The sequence below is a fragment of the Euleptes europaea genome, chromosome 19, assembly GCF_029931775.1.
Source record: "Euleptes europaea isolate rEulEur1 chromosome 19, rEulEur1.hap1, whole genome shotgun sequence".
Classification (NCBI taxonomy): domain Eukaryota; kingdom Metazoa; phylum Chordata; class Lepidosauria; order Squamata; family Sphaerodactylidae; genus Euleptes; species Euleptes europaea.
The window spans coordinates 26,823,456-26,838,377 of NC_079330.1; positions in this window are offsets into that span (position 1 = coordinate 26,823,456).

A 14,922-nucleotide genomic window follows, 5' to 3' on the forward strand; every position below is an offset into this window, starting at 1 on the left:
CCCTTTTGAGTGTCTGCAGTTGGCATAAGTTCCACTCAGTGACCATATCTGTGCCCACACAACAATTCCTGGCCTTTGTTGCCCACGTGGGAATGGCAGGAGTGGGGGGACGAGAGGTCACCACAAAAATGCCGATGTGGCCCAGGGGCAGATTTCAGAGCAGCTGCTGTGCTTGGCAGATGCTGCTGGCCGGGTCAGGGAGTGGGGGGTTCCCCTGCCGCCAGATCCCACTTCTGCAAGAGCTGGGCGTATTCCCTCCCTAAGCAGCTCCTTCCTATATATGAATGGCATTTTGACCACATTCTGAGCAGTCTTACTTTTGAACACATGCAGCTGCCTTATACTGAATCAGACCATTGGTCCATCAAAGTCAGTATTATCTATTCACACTATCAGTGGCTCTCCAGGGTCTCAGGCAGGGGTCTTTCACATCTTACTCGCCTCGTCCCTTTAACTGGAGATGCTGGGGATTGAACCTGGGACCTTCTGCATGCCAAGCAGATGCTCTGCCACTGAGCCACGGCCCCTCCCCACAGTTTAGAGCATAGTTTGTCAACATTCCACCACTGACACTTTCCTCCTTGAGCAGAATGCGCTATTGGCCTTTTATGCAAGGGCGTTTCCCTGCAGTCAACCTCTGCTGACTGCTTCGGGACTTCCTTTTGCTTATGCCTGCCTTTTCCGCCCATCAGAGGTCGCCTCGCTCTCCCCGCGCATTTTGCCAGTGTTTTCCAGATGCTGTTTTAGCCAGAATCTGGAAAATGCAGGCAAAACGCGCGGGGAGACCTCTGACGGGCAGAAAAGGCATGCATAATCAAAAGGAAGCCCCAAAGCAGTCAGTGGGGGTGACTGCGGGGAATACCCCTGCATAAAAGGCCGTTGTCAACCTCACAGGAGGAGCAGGCTTGAAAGGGCAGCATTGACAAACAGGTTGCATGCAAAATGCATATAAAGATATTTGCAAAGTGTCTCTGGCACTCTCCAAATTTTTATTTGCCATGTGGGGAGAGGAGCCAGGGACACATGAACACCAGAAGCTGCCTTCTACTGAATCAGACCCTTGGTCCATCCAAGTCAGTATTGTCTACTCAGACCGGCAGCAGCTCTCCAAGGTCTCAGGCGGAGGGTCTTTCACATCACCTACTTGCCTAGTTCCTTTAACTGGAGATGCTGGGGATTGAACCTGGGACCTTCTGCATGCCAAACAGAAGCTCTGCTACTAAGCCATGGCCCCTCTTCATGGCTCTCCAGGGTCTCAGGTCTTTCACATCACCTACTTGCCAGGTGCCTTTCACTGGAGATGCCGGGGATTGAACCTGGGACCTTCTGCATACCAAGCTGATACTCTACCACTGAGCCACAGCCTCTACCTTTAGTTTGTGTTTCGTTATTATTTTATCAAGCCCTCTGGCTGCTCTCTGCTCGACCCTTCTCCGGTGGCTGGTGACTGTTGAAGAGATATTACTGGAGGAGGGTCTGGGGGGGGGCACAGGGAGTCCCAAGAGAGCTGTCCCCCGTAATAAACCAGGCCGAGCAGAATCTTGCTCCATCAGCATTGGGAGGGAATCCAGGAAAGCACTTAGCTGTTTATTCCTCTCCCCAGCCACAATAGCTGGTTGTCTCCAGGTCCAGAGAGAGCCTTTGCTTTCATTGTGTGTGCCATGTGTGTGTGTGTGTGTGTGTACGCATGCAACAGAGTCGATGCTAAATCAGCACTGCCCCCCCCCCGTTCCAAGGGGTTGATAGTGCCAGACGAGGTTGATAGTGCCAGACAGCCCCTCCTTCTCGGGAAAACCATCAATCCATTTCCTTTCTGTTTTTAATTAGCTGATTTGTTTCTACAAAACTGCCTATTCGAGCAAAGGAGCGTTGACCGGCAGGCCTTGGAGGTGTTGGGAACGGGGGAATGGCACAACCCATGAAAACTGATAGAAGAGGGATCCTGGGCAAGTCCTCCCAAACCCGCCCCACAACTGGGAGAAAAGGTTCTGTGGTGCCAGGCAAAGGCCAAATGAGCCTGCTGGGGAGCTGGGCACTTGGGCAGCACTACATTGCAAGGTTGGGGTGGGTTAGCCAATTTTGAGGAAAGAAAGAGGCAGATGCCAATCTGGCCTGCCTTGAGAGAAGGCCTCTCTGCCTGCAGCCCCTCCCAAAGGACTGTCACTCTCGAGAGAAGGAGAAGAAGAATCATAGAGTTGGAAGGGACCACCAGGGTCATCTAGTCCACCCCATGCACAATGCAGGAAATTCACAACTACCTCCCCCACACACCCCCAGTGACCCCTACTCCATGCCCAGAAGATGGCCAAGATGCCCTCCCTCTCATGATCTGCTTAAGGTCATAGAATCAGCATTGCTGACAGATGGCCATCTAGCCTCTGCTTAAAAACCTCCAGGGAAGAAGAGCTCACCACCTCCTGAGGAAGCCGGTTCCATTGAGGAACTGCTCTAACTGTTAGAAAGTGCTTCCTAATGTTTAGACGGAAACTCTTTTGATTTAATTTCAACCCATTGGTTCTGGTCCAACCATCTGGGGCAACCGAAAACAACTCGGCACCATCCTCTATTTGACAGCCCTTCAAGTACTTGAAGATGGTTATCATATCACCTCTGTCTAGAGTTGGTTTTCTACCCCACTTTTCTGTACAGAAAGAAGTCTCAAAGGGGCTTACAATTGCCTTCTCCTCCTCTCCCCATAACAGACACCCTGTGAGGTAGGTGAGGTCGAGAGAGTTCTGAGAGAACTGTGACTAGCCCAAAGTCACCTAGCAGGCTTCATGTGGAGAGGGGAATCAAACCCGGTTCTCCAGATTCGAGTCCACCACTCTTAACCACCACACCACGCTGGAGCTCAATGGAAGGTGGTCTTGCCAGGAATCATGCTAAGTGTGGGCACCATTCAAGGCAGCGGAGAAGGAAATGGACAGTTCTGCCCCACTGGCAGGGGGCTGGATGGGAGTTGTAGGGATAGGGTCCTTGTCTGAGGCAAAAAGAGGGCAATGGCTGCCCTGACCTCTGCTACCCTCTTTCAACAGGTGGGTGGATGCCGTGCCAGGCTAGGAGCTGCTAACTACAAAGCACATTTGCAGGGGGGCATGCAGTTCCTCGGCACCTGTTTCACCCCCAACGTCCAGGATCTCTTGGAGCAGCTGTGTGGCCCTAATGGTTGCTGTGGTGGAGATGAGCGGATTCTTCCCATTCCTAACTGGCAAGGACTGTGCCTCCCTGGCAGGGCCCCTGATTGGCATACGCAAGGTCTTGGGCATCTCTAGATCAAGGTTTTCTGGGAGGTGTACTTGCCCTGAGACTGGAGAGCCACTGCCAGTCGGAGCAGATGATGCCACCTCATTGGTCCAAGGATCTTGGCACCAAGGGAGGTTTCCTCCAAGCAAGTCCTACAGATTGGCAACCATATAATTCGTCTCCAGGCAAGCAATTGAGGTTGGCAAAAACAGTGTCTTTCTCCAGGCAAATCCTGGAGGTTGGCAACCAGGGAAACTTTCTCCAGGCACGCCCTGGAGGTGGGCAACTGTGCCCCCCCAAATCATCCAGGACGTTGTTAACTACAGAATTTTTCCCCAATCAAGGCTTCTTAGTAAAAAAGCCCAAACACAGAACTGGCTCCCCTGAGCTGCTTGCCCAGCCAGCTGTCGCGGAGGGGAGATCTGTCAACCCATACTAGCCAAATAGAACTTCCATATCCAGAAGCAGTGAAGACTAGATGTTGGGGTGGGGGAGGAAGGGTGCTGCAGCCCTGCCCATGGGCTGCCTGGGGGCATCTAGCTAGACACTGTTGGGAAAACAGGATGAGGGACTTGAAGGACCCTCTCTTTGTTGGAATATGCAATGACTAGTGTGCACAGATGAGAAGGTCTTACAGGGGGCAACAATTGAGCAGTTAGATAGGATAGTGAGGGCAAGACCTTCTTTCCTTCTAAGTGTCACCTCTTGTCTGACTCCAGACTGATATTCTTAGGGCAATATCCTCCTTCTTCTGTGACTCTAACTCTGATCTCTCAGCTAGTTATGTAGTTAGGAGTTTATCTCCGTCTCTACTCTTTACTCAACAGTACGTAGTTCCGTAATAAACATGTATCTACACCTTAATCAAATTGTGCAACTCCACTGTGTTACTCTTGCTCTGCCAACACTCTTGGTCCCCCATGTTTTTATAACCCAACCCAGTTCTTCACAGGTCCATTGCCAGCCTCCAGATGGGACCTGAGGATCTCCTGGAATTACAGCTCATCTCCAGACTGCAGAGATCAGTTCTCCTAGAGAAAAAGGATTATTTGCAGGGTGGACTTTGTGCCCCTGCCCAGTGCTCTGTCTTCCCCGGGCTCCACCCCCAAACCTCCAGGAATTTCCTAACCTGGATTTGGCAACCCTACCCGCCCCCCATGGCCGGGGGGACCTGGCAACCCTAAGCACTTTGAAGCACTTTGAAGCTGGATTTTACTGTATGAAGTGGCAAAATCCACTTGCAAACGATAGCCAAAGTGCATCAAAAGTGGATTGAAAGTGCATTATTCAGCATGTGTGAAAACGCCTCTCTAGCAAGACCCGCACCAGAACAAGATTCTCCCAAGAAGCCAGAGGCTTTGAGAGAGCACATGAGACGTGCTGCCCTCTCTTTTGGGAGCCAGGGTGGTGTAGCGGTTAAGAGCGGTGGTTTGGAGCGGTAGACTCTAATCTGGAGAACCGGGTTTGATTCCCCACTCCTCCACATGAGTGGCGGAGGCTAATCTGGTGAACTGGATTTGTTTCCCCACTCCTCCACATGAAGCCAGCTGGGTGACCTTGGGCTAGTCACACTCTCTCAGCCCCACCTACCTGACAGGGTGTCTGTTGTGGGGAGGAGGAGGGAAGGTGATTGTAAGGCCACTTATGCAGGGGAGGTTTTGCCTTGGATTTGCCACTCTCTAGATGCACATTTTCCCCATCTGAATGCTCAAAACTCAAAAATGTACATCTAGAGAGAGGCAAATCCAAAGCAAAACCTTCCATGCATAAATGGCGTAAGCCAGTTTGAGTCTCCCTTAAGTAGTCAGCATATAAAAACCAACTCTTCTTCTTCTTCCCATTCCCCTGACCTGGATGGCCCAGGCTAGCCTGATCTCCTCAGATCTCCGAAGCTAAGCTGGGTCAGCCCCGGTTAGTATTTGGATGGGAGACCACCAAGGAAGACCAGGGTTGCTGTGCAGAGGAAGGCACTGGCAAACCACCTGTTTGTCTCTTGCCATGAAAACCCCATAAGGGGTTGCCATAAGTCGGCTGTGACTTGACGGCACTTTACACACACACACAACTCCATCACACTCCAGGGGATCTGCACCTACTTTTTTTTAAAGAGATATGCCTCCAGCCCTCATGATCACAGGGGGGGGAAAGTTTAAAGAGGAGAAAGGTGATATCTGCTACTCAAGAGTTTATTAATAATAAAACCTCTCTTTTATTAATAATAAAACCTCGCAGGGTCAGCCCTGGTTAGCATTTGGATGGGAGACCCCCAAGGAAGTCCAGGGTTGCTGTGCAGAGGAAGGCACTGGCAAACCACCTCTGTTCATCTCTTGCCATGAAAACCCCATAAGGGGTCGCCATAAGTCGGCGCGGTGACTTGACGGCACTTTACACACACACACACAAAACTCCATCACACTCCAGGGGATCTGCACCTACTTTTTTTTAAAGAGATATGCCTCCAGCCCTCATGATCACAGTGGGGGAAAAGTTTAAAGAGGAGAAAGGTGATATCTGCTACTCAAGAGTTTATTAATAATAAAACCTCGCTTTTATTAATAATAAAACCTCGCAGGGTCAGCCCTGGTTAGCATTTGGACGGGAGACCACCAAGGAAGTCCAGGGTTGCTGTGCAGAGGAAGGCAATGGCAAACCACCTCTGTTAGGCCATTTATTCATGGAAGGGTTTGCATTGGATTTGCCTCTCTATAGCTGCACATTTTCCCCATCTGAATTCTCAAAACTCTGCATGGCAACTTATTGTCGAGTTTTGAGAATATGAACGGGGGGAAAAGTGCATCTCAAGAGTGGCAAATCCAACGCAAAACCTTCCATGAATAAATGGCCATTTAGTCTCTTGCCAGGAAAACCCCCCGAAGGGGTCGCCATAAGTCGGCTGCCCCTGCCCTTTCAAGCAGGGCGGCCAGGAGGAACACCCCGGGGTCCCGATCCGGCGCTCCACCCAAGCGGCTGCGGACGTTTCCAGCGAAGTCAGCCCCGAGGCGCTGCCGAGAAGCGCGCCCACCCCGGGCCGAGCGGTCCGGAGCGCCCTGCGCGCGCGCAGGGCCGGGGAGGCGGGTCCCTCCCCTCGGAGAGGGGCCGCCCCAGCCCAGCCCAGCCCAGCCCAGCCCCTCCAGGCAGGAGCGCCGCGAAGTTTGCGCGCCGGGCCGCCATGGGGGACGCGGAGGCCGCGGAGGAGGAGGCGGCGGCGTTGGCGTTCGCTGCGCACTGGCGCGCGGAGTTCCCCGGGGAGGCGGCGGCGCCGGCGCTGCGCCTGGGCTCGGCGGCCGGCCTGCAGGAGGAGCTGGGCCGGTGCCGGCGGCGGCTGCGGCGGCTGCAGCGCGCCCTGGCCGAGGAGCGGTTCAAGGCGGGCTACCTGCAGGCGGCGCTCGGCAGCGCCCGGGGGTCGCCGCCGGGCCAGCGCGCGCGCAAGCCCCCCGTCCCGCTGCCCCGCCGGAGCCGCCAGCCCCGCTCCGCAGAGCGGGGGTCGCCTGGCGGCGGCGGGGAGCCCGAGCCGGGGGGCGCCGGCCGCGGGACCAGCAGCAGCAGCAGCAGCGGCGGCTCCGACCGCGAGGATGCCTCCTCGGCAGGTGGGTCTGGCGCTCGCAGGTAGACTGCCTCGGCACAGGGAGGTTCCGCTTCGCCCTCGCAGAGCAGTCGGACCTGAATTGGTCTGTGTGGCCATTTATGCCTGGGAGGTTTTGCCACTCTTTAGATGCACTTTCTCCCGATCCAGATTCTCAAAACTCAACAATAAGCCCCCCATGCAGAGGTTTGAGAATCCGGATGGGGAAAATGTGCAGCTATAGAGTGGCAAATCCAATGCAAAACCTTCCATGAATAAATGGCCTGTGTGTGTGTGTAAAGTGCCATCAAGTCGCAGCCGACTTATGGCGACCCCTTTTTGAGGGTTTTCATGGCAAGAGACTAACAGAGGTGGTTTGCCAGTGCCTTCCTCTGCACAGCCACCCTCGTCTTCCTTGGTGGTTTCCCCTCCAAATACTAACCAGGGCCGACCCTGCTTAGCTTCTGAGATCTGACCAGATCAGGCTAGCCTGGGCCATCCAGGCCGGGGTGAATTGGTCTGACCTTTGGCTAAAGCCGGGGGCTGACTTCACATCTGGTGGCAGAGAGTTCCACAAGTGAATTCCCTGGGTGGAAAGACATTTTCTGTTGTCGCTGGTGTCTTTTGTGGGATCCTTTCCCCAAGGTCTGCTTTTATAAGAGAGGTTCACGGAGATGGCTGTTTTTTATCAGTAGGACATTATGTTTTATGCTCCCAGGTGACATTTTCTCCAATTGAATCCTGGTTTGTTAATGTTCAAAACTCAAACACCACCCAATGCCATTTTAGACATTGTATCTTCTGGCCTGGAAACCCAGTTCCTAATCCCAGATGTGTAGAGAATTGTTGTTTTGTGGGGAGAGGTCATTCAGCCCTTTGCACATGTTCAAAGCCAGCGGGGTGTAGTGGTTAAAAGTGGTGGTTTAGAGGAGTCTGATCTGGAGAACCGGGTTCGATTCCCCACTCCTCCACATGAGCAGCGGATGCTAATCTGGTGAACTGGATTTGTTTCCCCACTCCTACACATGAAGCCAGCTTGGGTGACCTTGGGCTAGTCACACTCTCTCAGCCCCACCTACCTCAAAGGGTGTCTGTTGTGGGTAAGGGAAGGTGATTGTAAGCCGGTTTGATTCCTCCTTAAGTGGTAGAGAAAGTTGGCATATAAAAACCAACTCTTCTTCTTCAAAGGCCCTTTTGCCCGGATTCATACACACACACCCAACCATGGCAGTGTAAACTGGCCAGAGTGCCAAGCTCTGGCAGGTTGTGGCTCAGAGAGTTCACAGCATGCCATCTTGAGGGGGTCCATGGGGGCACATGCTTAAGAAAGAACATCTCCTGGGGCTGCACGAAAGCTCAGCGATGCGCCGGTTCCTTCTGGCTTTGAAGACTCTGGATCTGTTAAATTCCTTTGGTGCGTTCAGCTGCATAAATATCTCTCTGTCTGAGAGCTTCCTCTCTCTGGGGAGACTTTGAGGCTGGCACACCCCGAGCCTTCATTTGTGCGATGGGCTGTGTTCCAGTTCTGAATGTCAGGGCTTGGCACAGGCCGCGTGGCATGGGCGAGGGGCGCTTTCCTGGGGTTTTGAGGGTCGCCATTCTCCCAGGCCTCTCAGATGGTTCTTTACTAGATCTGCTGTATCAGAGTCTGGGGTTTTTTTCCTGGGAGAACAGAGGATGGATCTTGTTTGCCCGGAGACGGGTTCCCATGTGTGAGTTCATCACTAGGCAATGCCTTGCGTGTTTGAATGAGCGCCACAAATGGAGGCTGGACGTTACCTGCCATTGATGCCCCTCCGGTCTTCTTCGATGGAATGAGTTCACGGGCTTGCCTCGCAGTCATCAAGGCCAGATTCACGCAGGGGGCCAACAGACAATTTGCTACTCTTGAGAACTGGTTGCTGAACAGGCCAACTGACTTGGTAAAACAATGTTACATTTGATTTGACGTGAAAAATCTGTCCTCCTGTAACTTTAATGGCCCGTTTACATATACAAGCCATTGCTTGGCATTGCAGAGAGTGTGGGGAGGCATCTGTCTAATACGGGGACAGAAAGACTCTTTAACCTAGATTCTTCTTAGCTTGTTTTATTTATCTTTGCACACACAAAAAAACCTTTCTGCAATCGGTAGGCGTTTTTCATCTGGTGCAGTTTGGGCGGTGATGCATCTCCACTTGGTTTGTGGCATGCCGTGAGTCTGGGTGTTATAAAGGGGTTAAGGTAAAGGTCCCCTGTGCAAGCACCGGATCATTCCTGACCCATGGGGTGACGTCACATCCTGACGTTTCCTAGGCAGACTTTGTTTACGGGGTTAAAAAAGGTAAAGGTCCCTTGTGCAAGCACCGGGTCATTCCTGACCCCATGGGGTGATGTCACATCCCGACGTTTCCAAGGCAGACTTTGTTTGAGGGGTGGTTTGCCAGTGCCTTCCCCAGTCATCTTCCCTTTACCCCCAGCAAGCTGGGTACTCATTTCACCAACCTCAGAAGGATGGAAGGCTGAGTCAACCTTGAGCCGGCTACCTGAAACCGACAGGGTTAGGGGGCAGAAAATTAGACCAGGCAAGTGGTTTGTGGGGAGTATCTTCTGGTGGTGGAAAATGCCATCAAGTCACAGCCAACTTATGGTGCTCCCATAGGGTTTTTAAGGCAAGAAAGGAACAGAGGTGGTTTGCCATTGCCTTCCTCTGTACAGCCACCCTAGACTTCCTTGGTGGTCACCCACCCAAGTACTGTCCAGGGATGATCCTATTTAGCTTCCAAGATCTGACAAGATTGGGCTAGCCTGGGCCATCCAGGTCAGGGCCGCTGTCTTCTAGACCCTGTCATATTCTCTGGCCTGTTATTGCTTTGCATGGTTGTACCACTCTCTGGGAGCCAGCGTGGTGTAGTGGTTAAGAGTGGTGGTTTGGAGCAGTGGACTCTGATCTGGAGAACTGGGTTTAATTCCCCACTCCTCCATATGAGTGGCGGATGCTAATCTGGTGAACTGGATTTGTTTCCCCACTCATACACATGAAGCTGCTGGGTGGCCTTGGGCTAGTCACAGTTCCCTCCAAACTCTCACTCCCACCTACCTCACAAGGTGTCTGTTGTGGGGAGGGGAAGGGAAGGTGTGATTGTTCCTTAAGTGATAGAGGAAGTCGCCATATAAAAACCAACTCTTCTTCTTCTTTGTCAGGTGTTAGTCTTCAAGATGCCACTGAATTTCTGTTTCGTTTCCCTTACGTACACCCTTTTGCTACTCTTGAAGTTGTAACGTCAAAGTGTGAAATATCTTTTACAAACTACTTTGGAATTATTTGCCTCTTGGGTGAACCTGGGTGTAATCGGATCACAGATTGGTTAACATTTGACAGGCCCCTTAGCCCAGGACGGGGAGGCAGATCTAGCTGATAAGCGGCCCAAATGACCATTCCCAGAAAGGAAGGTCACCTTGAATGCTGGAAATGAGATGCTCACGTTTAAGTATTTCAAATTACCACATTATATTCCTTGTCTTGAAACAGCAGAAATTTAACAGGGGCAGGTTTTGCTAGCAAGGAAGTTCAGGAATGGTGGAGGCTGTATCTGTTCAATTTCTGCCATGCACTTATGGAACTGGGTACTCATTTTACCGACCTCGGAAGGATGGAAGGCTAAGTCAACCTTGAGCCGGCTACCTGAAACCGACTTTCGTCAGGATCGAATTCAGATCGTGTGCAGAGCTTTTGACTGCAGAACTGCAGCTTACCACTCTGTGCCACAGGGCTTGGTGCATGCTCTGTGTTTAAGGACTTTGAGAATCTGTGTCATAAAAAGCTAGGCTTTGATCGTGACATGTTTGGGGTGGTTTTGTGTGTGTGTTCTGGCTCTATTAGGCACATAATTTTTTCTTGGGGAAGGATGAAGGGTTATGTGAGGCAGCCCCTAGAGAATCTTGGTTCGACTTGCTTCTTAGATTGTGCTGGGTGTTGGCAATACCTGGCACACGTGGGTCACGTGCTTCCAAGACGGTCTTCAAAACCCATAGGGACTACATACCTCTTTCTTTAAAAAAGCAATGATGAGATTTTGAGGATGCTGAATTCTGGTCCCCAGTTTTTAGACGTGCCCGGAGTGATCGGCAAACCCTGCCTGTTCCTTTCACAACCCAGACGCTGTGCCATGTGGCTTTTGTGTTCGGCCAGTTCAAATTCTGAATAGGTAGGGGGCGGGCTGCTCCGTCCCTCCTTTCTGGTGTAAACCCTTTGACGGAAGATCACTTGCTTTATCAAACTGCTGATAGTATACTCTGGGTGTGTGCGTGCGGGGAAAGGTTTCTTCGAAACCTGTTGACCTGCTGTCAGTGTCCACCCCCCTCTTGTTTTAATTAGCTAAAAGCCATCTTGGCAGTACTGCTCCAGTGCAGGACAAGAGTCGGCTCAAGTTTCTTCCATGTTTCCTGAGAAATCTGGGCAGCAGCTAGTCTGGCTGGAAGCTGCTTTTCCTAATGAGCAGAGTTTTGGTGGTGAGCGGAAGCCCCCCCCCCTGCAAAATGGCCTCTTGCCACAGAAACTGCTCAGTGACCCCTCCCTCTTAATTTGGCAATTGAGGACCCTCTGAGAACATTGCAGGGAGGCCTGGATTGGCCCTGAAGGATGCCAGTTTCTGACCCCTTCTCTGGGTACTGAAGGCACTGCAGGACTGTCGATGTCCCGTCCCACTGTCCCCGGTTTCTGACATGTGTCGTTGCTCTTGTGTGCACGTGGCTCCAATTCCCAGGGCAATAGGAACATAAGAAAGGCAATGCTGGATCAGACCAAAGTCCATCAAATCCAGCAGTCTGTTCACAACAGGGCCAACCAGCTGCCTCTAGGAAGCCCGCGAACAAGACAACTGCAGCAGCGCCATCCTGCCTGTATTCCACAGCACCTAAGATAATAGGCATGCTCCTCTTATCCTGGAGAGAATAGGTATTCATCATGACTAGTATCCATTTTGACTAGTAGCCATGAATACCCCTCTCCTCCATGAACATGTCCCCTCTTAAATGCAATTCCAAATAATGCAATTCAATTCCATTTAATTTTGCTGCAGTTTTTAGCTTGTGCAATTTGGTAGGGTTGTGCAGGTGTTGAACAGTTATATATTGGAGGTTTCAGAACAGGGTGATTGAGTGGAGTTGTATGGCACATTTTGATTTCTGTTATTATTTTTCCCCAACACACACACACACACACACACACACACACACCTTTGCTGGTGCCACCTCATGTGAACACAGCCAGAGTCCATACTCCCCTCTCAAATTTGGTGCCTGTGCTGTTTGGGACATGCTATGGCCTCCTTTGCTGCAAATGTCATTTTCTGTGGTTGGACTTTGATAGAAGCTCTACGGCTCTTGCGTGTGCCGGCTCGTTATTTCTGTTCTTAATCTTTGTGCAAATCTTTGAGAGACAAAGATGACTAACACTCCGCATCTGCATTGCAAGTGCGGCTCTTGAAACTGGGGGCAGGATTAGCCTTTGGAGAATCTCGGCTTTCGTTTTCTGGAAATCAGGCGAGCTTCTAGTCATCCAGAGATCCTCTACGCGTCTAAAAGAGAACAATTTTAGAAGTACCTTATTTTGGAATAATGACCCATTGTTCATCATGTGCTCATGAAAGAGTACAGCATTGCTGGAAATGTGGGATAAGTTGCCGTCAGCTGACGTGACACTCAGCCCTATTTTTTCCTTTTCAACAGAGTCCAGTTAGAAGGCGGATATAAAGCAGACTTTGAAGGTGGCAGTGGGCTGGGTGGGGGCCAGTAAAGTGAAGTTCACCCCAAATAATCCCGAGGCATCATTGGTTGATGATGTGGTGGTCAGGTCGGGAGGAAGGGGTCAGCCTCTGCTGGAAAAGTTTGGGCTCCCTTGGAAAGAGCAGATTTGTAGCTTCAGGGGTCTTTTAAATCTGGGCCCATGGAAAGAAGTTACACTCACCTCCGTGGCTTCTACTACCCTTCCTCCACTTCGGTTAGCACACTAGCTGTGACCTTTCCTGAGTTTGGCCACAGTTGTCCATGCTTCGATCACAGCTGGAGGGTGAGAGATTCAAAAAAGATAAAAGGAAGTATTTCTTCACACAACACACAGTTAAATTGTGGAACTCCCTGCCCCAGGATGTGGTGATGGCTGCCAACTTGGAAGGCTTCAAGAGGGGAGTGGACATGTTCATGGAGGATAGGGCTGTCCATGGATACTAGTCATGCTGCATACCTATTCTCTCTAGTATCAGAGGAGCATGCCTGTTATATTGGGTGCTGTGGAACACAGGCAGGATGGTGCTGCTGCAGTCGTCTTGCTTGTGGGCTTCCTAGAGGCACCCGGTTGGCCCCTGTGTGAGCAGACTGCTGGACTTGATGGGCCTTGGTCTGATCCCGCATGGCTTTTCTTTATGTTCTTATAACTTTTGTGAGGTGGCACAGCAGGTGCTGCCTTGAATACTCATTTTCCGAAGATTTAGTTAGTACAAAATCCTACAGCAAAACAGATAGGGCTTCCCATGTGCTTTTTTTAGCACAGTTCAAAGTGCTGGTTGTGACCTTTAAAGCCCCAGAGGGGCACCAAGTTATTTCAAAGATGTTGGTTTCTGCTGTCTGAACCTGCTCATAAAATGAGATTGTCCATTGAGGCCTTGACCAGTGGCCTGAGAGAATTTTTCTTCTACCTCTGCTCAAGCGACTGAACTTGGGAGCAACCGGTGACGCTGCTGGGCAGAACGGTCAAAGCGGATGACTGCTTCATATAATTCACTTGTGGAACTTACTGCCACAGGATATAAGACTAGCTTTGATGGCTTAATAAGGGGCTGGGTACGTATTCATGGAGGTGAGGTCTGTCAAGAGCTGCTAGCAGGGTGGTTCAATGGAACCTCCATGGAGCCTCCAGTGCGCCTCTGAATGGCCGTTGCTGGGTGAAAACAGGAGCAGGTTTTAATTCTGTGCTCCTGCTGGGGCATCGGGTTGCCCACTGAGCAAAAACAGGACTAGGTGGCCTGCAGGTTGGATCCAGCAGGCTGTTCCGATGCCCTGTCCCAGGGCCCATTTCGGTGCTAGTTAAATCTCTCTGATGCACTCTGACCGAATTTCAGTTTTGGTTCCACCAGTCTACCAGAGGTGACTTTGTAAACAAGGTTTGGGGAATTGCTGGCAACAAGGTGGTGAAATTCCTTGCACGCTTGGGGATCACGCCCTGCATTGCAAAAATTCAGGATTAGCAACAATCCATCTCAAAATGAGAGTAATAAACCAGAGCCAGGCCCTCCCAGGGGGAGGCACTCTTGGCTGGCACTCATGAATGGGATACAAATGCTATTGGGCTATTACTGTCTACACTCTCGTATGCTTCACATTGATTTCTCTCATGGATGTGATGTGTGGTAATAAGTGTGCAGGGAGTGGCCCATAGTGTTTTGAACGAAGGGTGATAACTGCAGATGTCCTTGATCAGGTTTGTTGGCTTAGATCGCGCATAGCTTTATGAGGAATGCGGATCGTAACAACTCTCTACTCATAAGCAGGAGGAGAGAGAACAAAAGAGAGCAGGTGAAGCCAAATTCTCAGCCCCACCTACCTCTGTTGTGGGGAGGGGAAGGGAAGGTGATTGTAAGCCAGCTTGATTCTTCCTTAAGTGGGAGAGAAAGTCAGGGTATAAAAACCAACTCTTCTTCTTCTTCAAATTTCCAGGGAGGGGGAGGCGGTGCCTTGCCAGAAGCAGTAGTGGTAGCCAAAATAATGCAAATTAATGTTAATAGATTTGTGGGGGGGGACTTGACACCGAGGCAGCCCCAAATTCTGCACCCCAAGCTTTGCCAAAACGCAGGGCACATCCTTCTGTGCACATGAACCTCTCCAAGGGATGGAGCTGATTTATTCATTCCTGTGGTCTGGTGAAAGGTACAAAATTGAGACATTGCAGTGGGCTTGGACAATTATTTATTTTATTTCCTGGGGTTCCTCCCCACCACCAGTACGCATGTGCTCCCACTGTGCGCATCCCGCATCATTCAGGATGCCGAAAAGATTAAGGCTATATTTCTCTCTCCTTTTCATCATGAGCAAGAGCACTCTGCCCATGCCCAGAGGCTTCTGTTATCTCTGTCGTCTGTGAG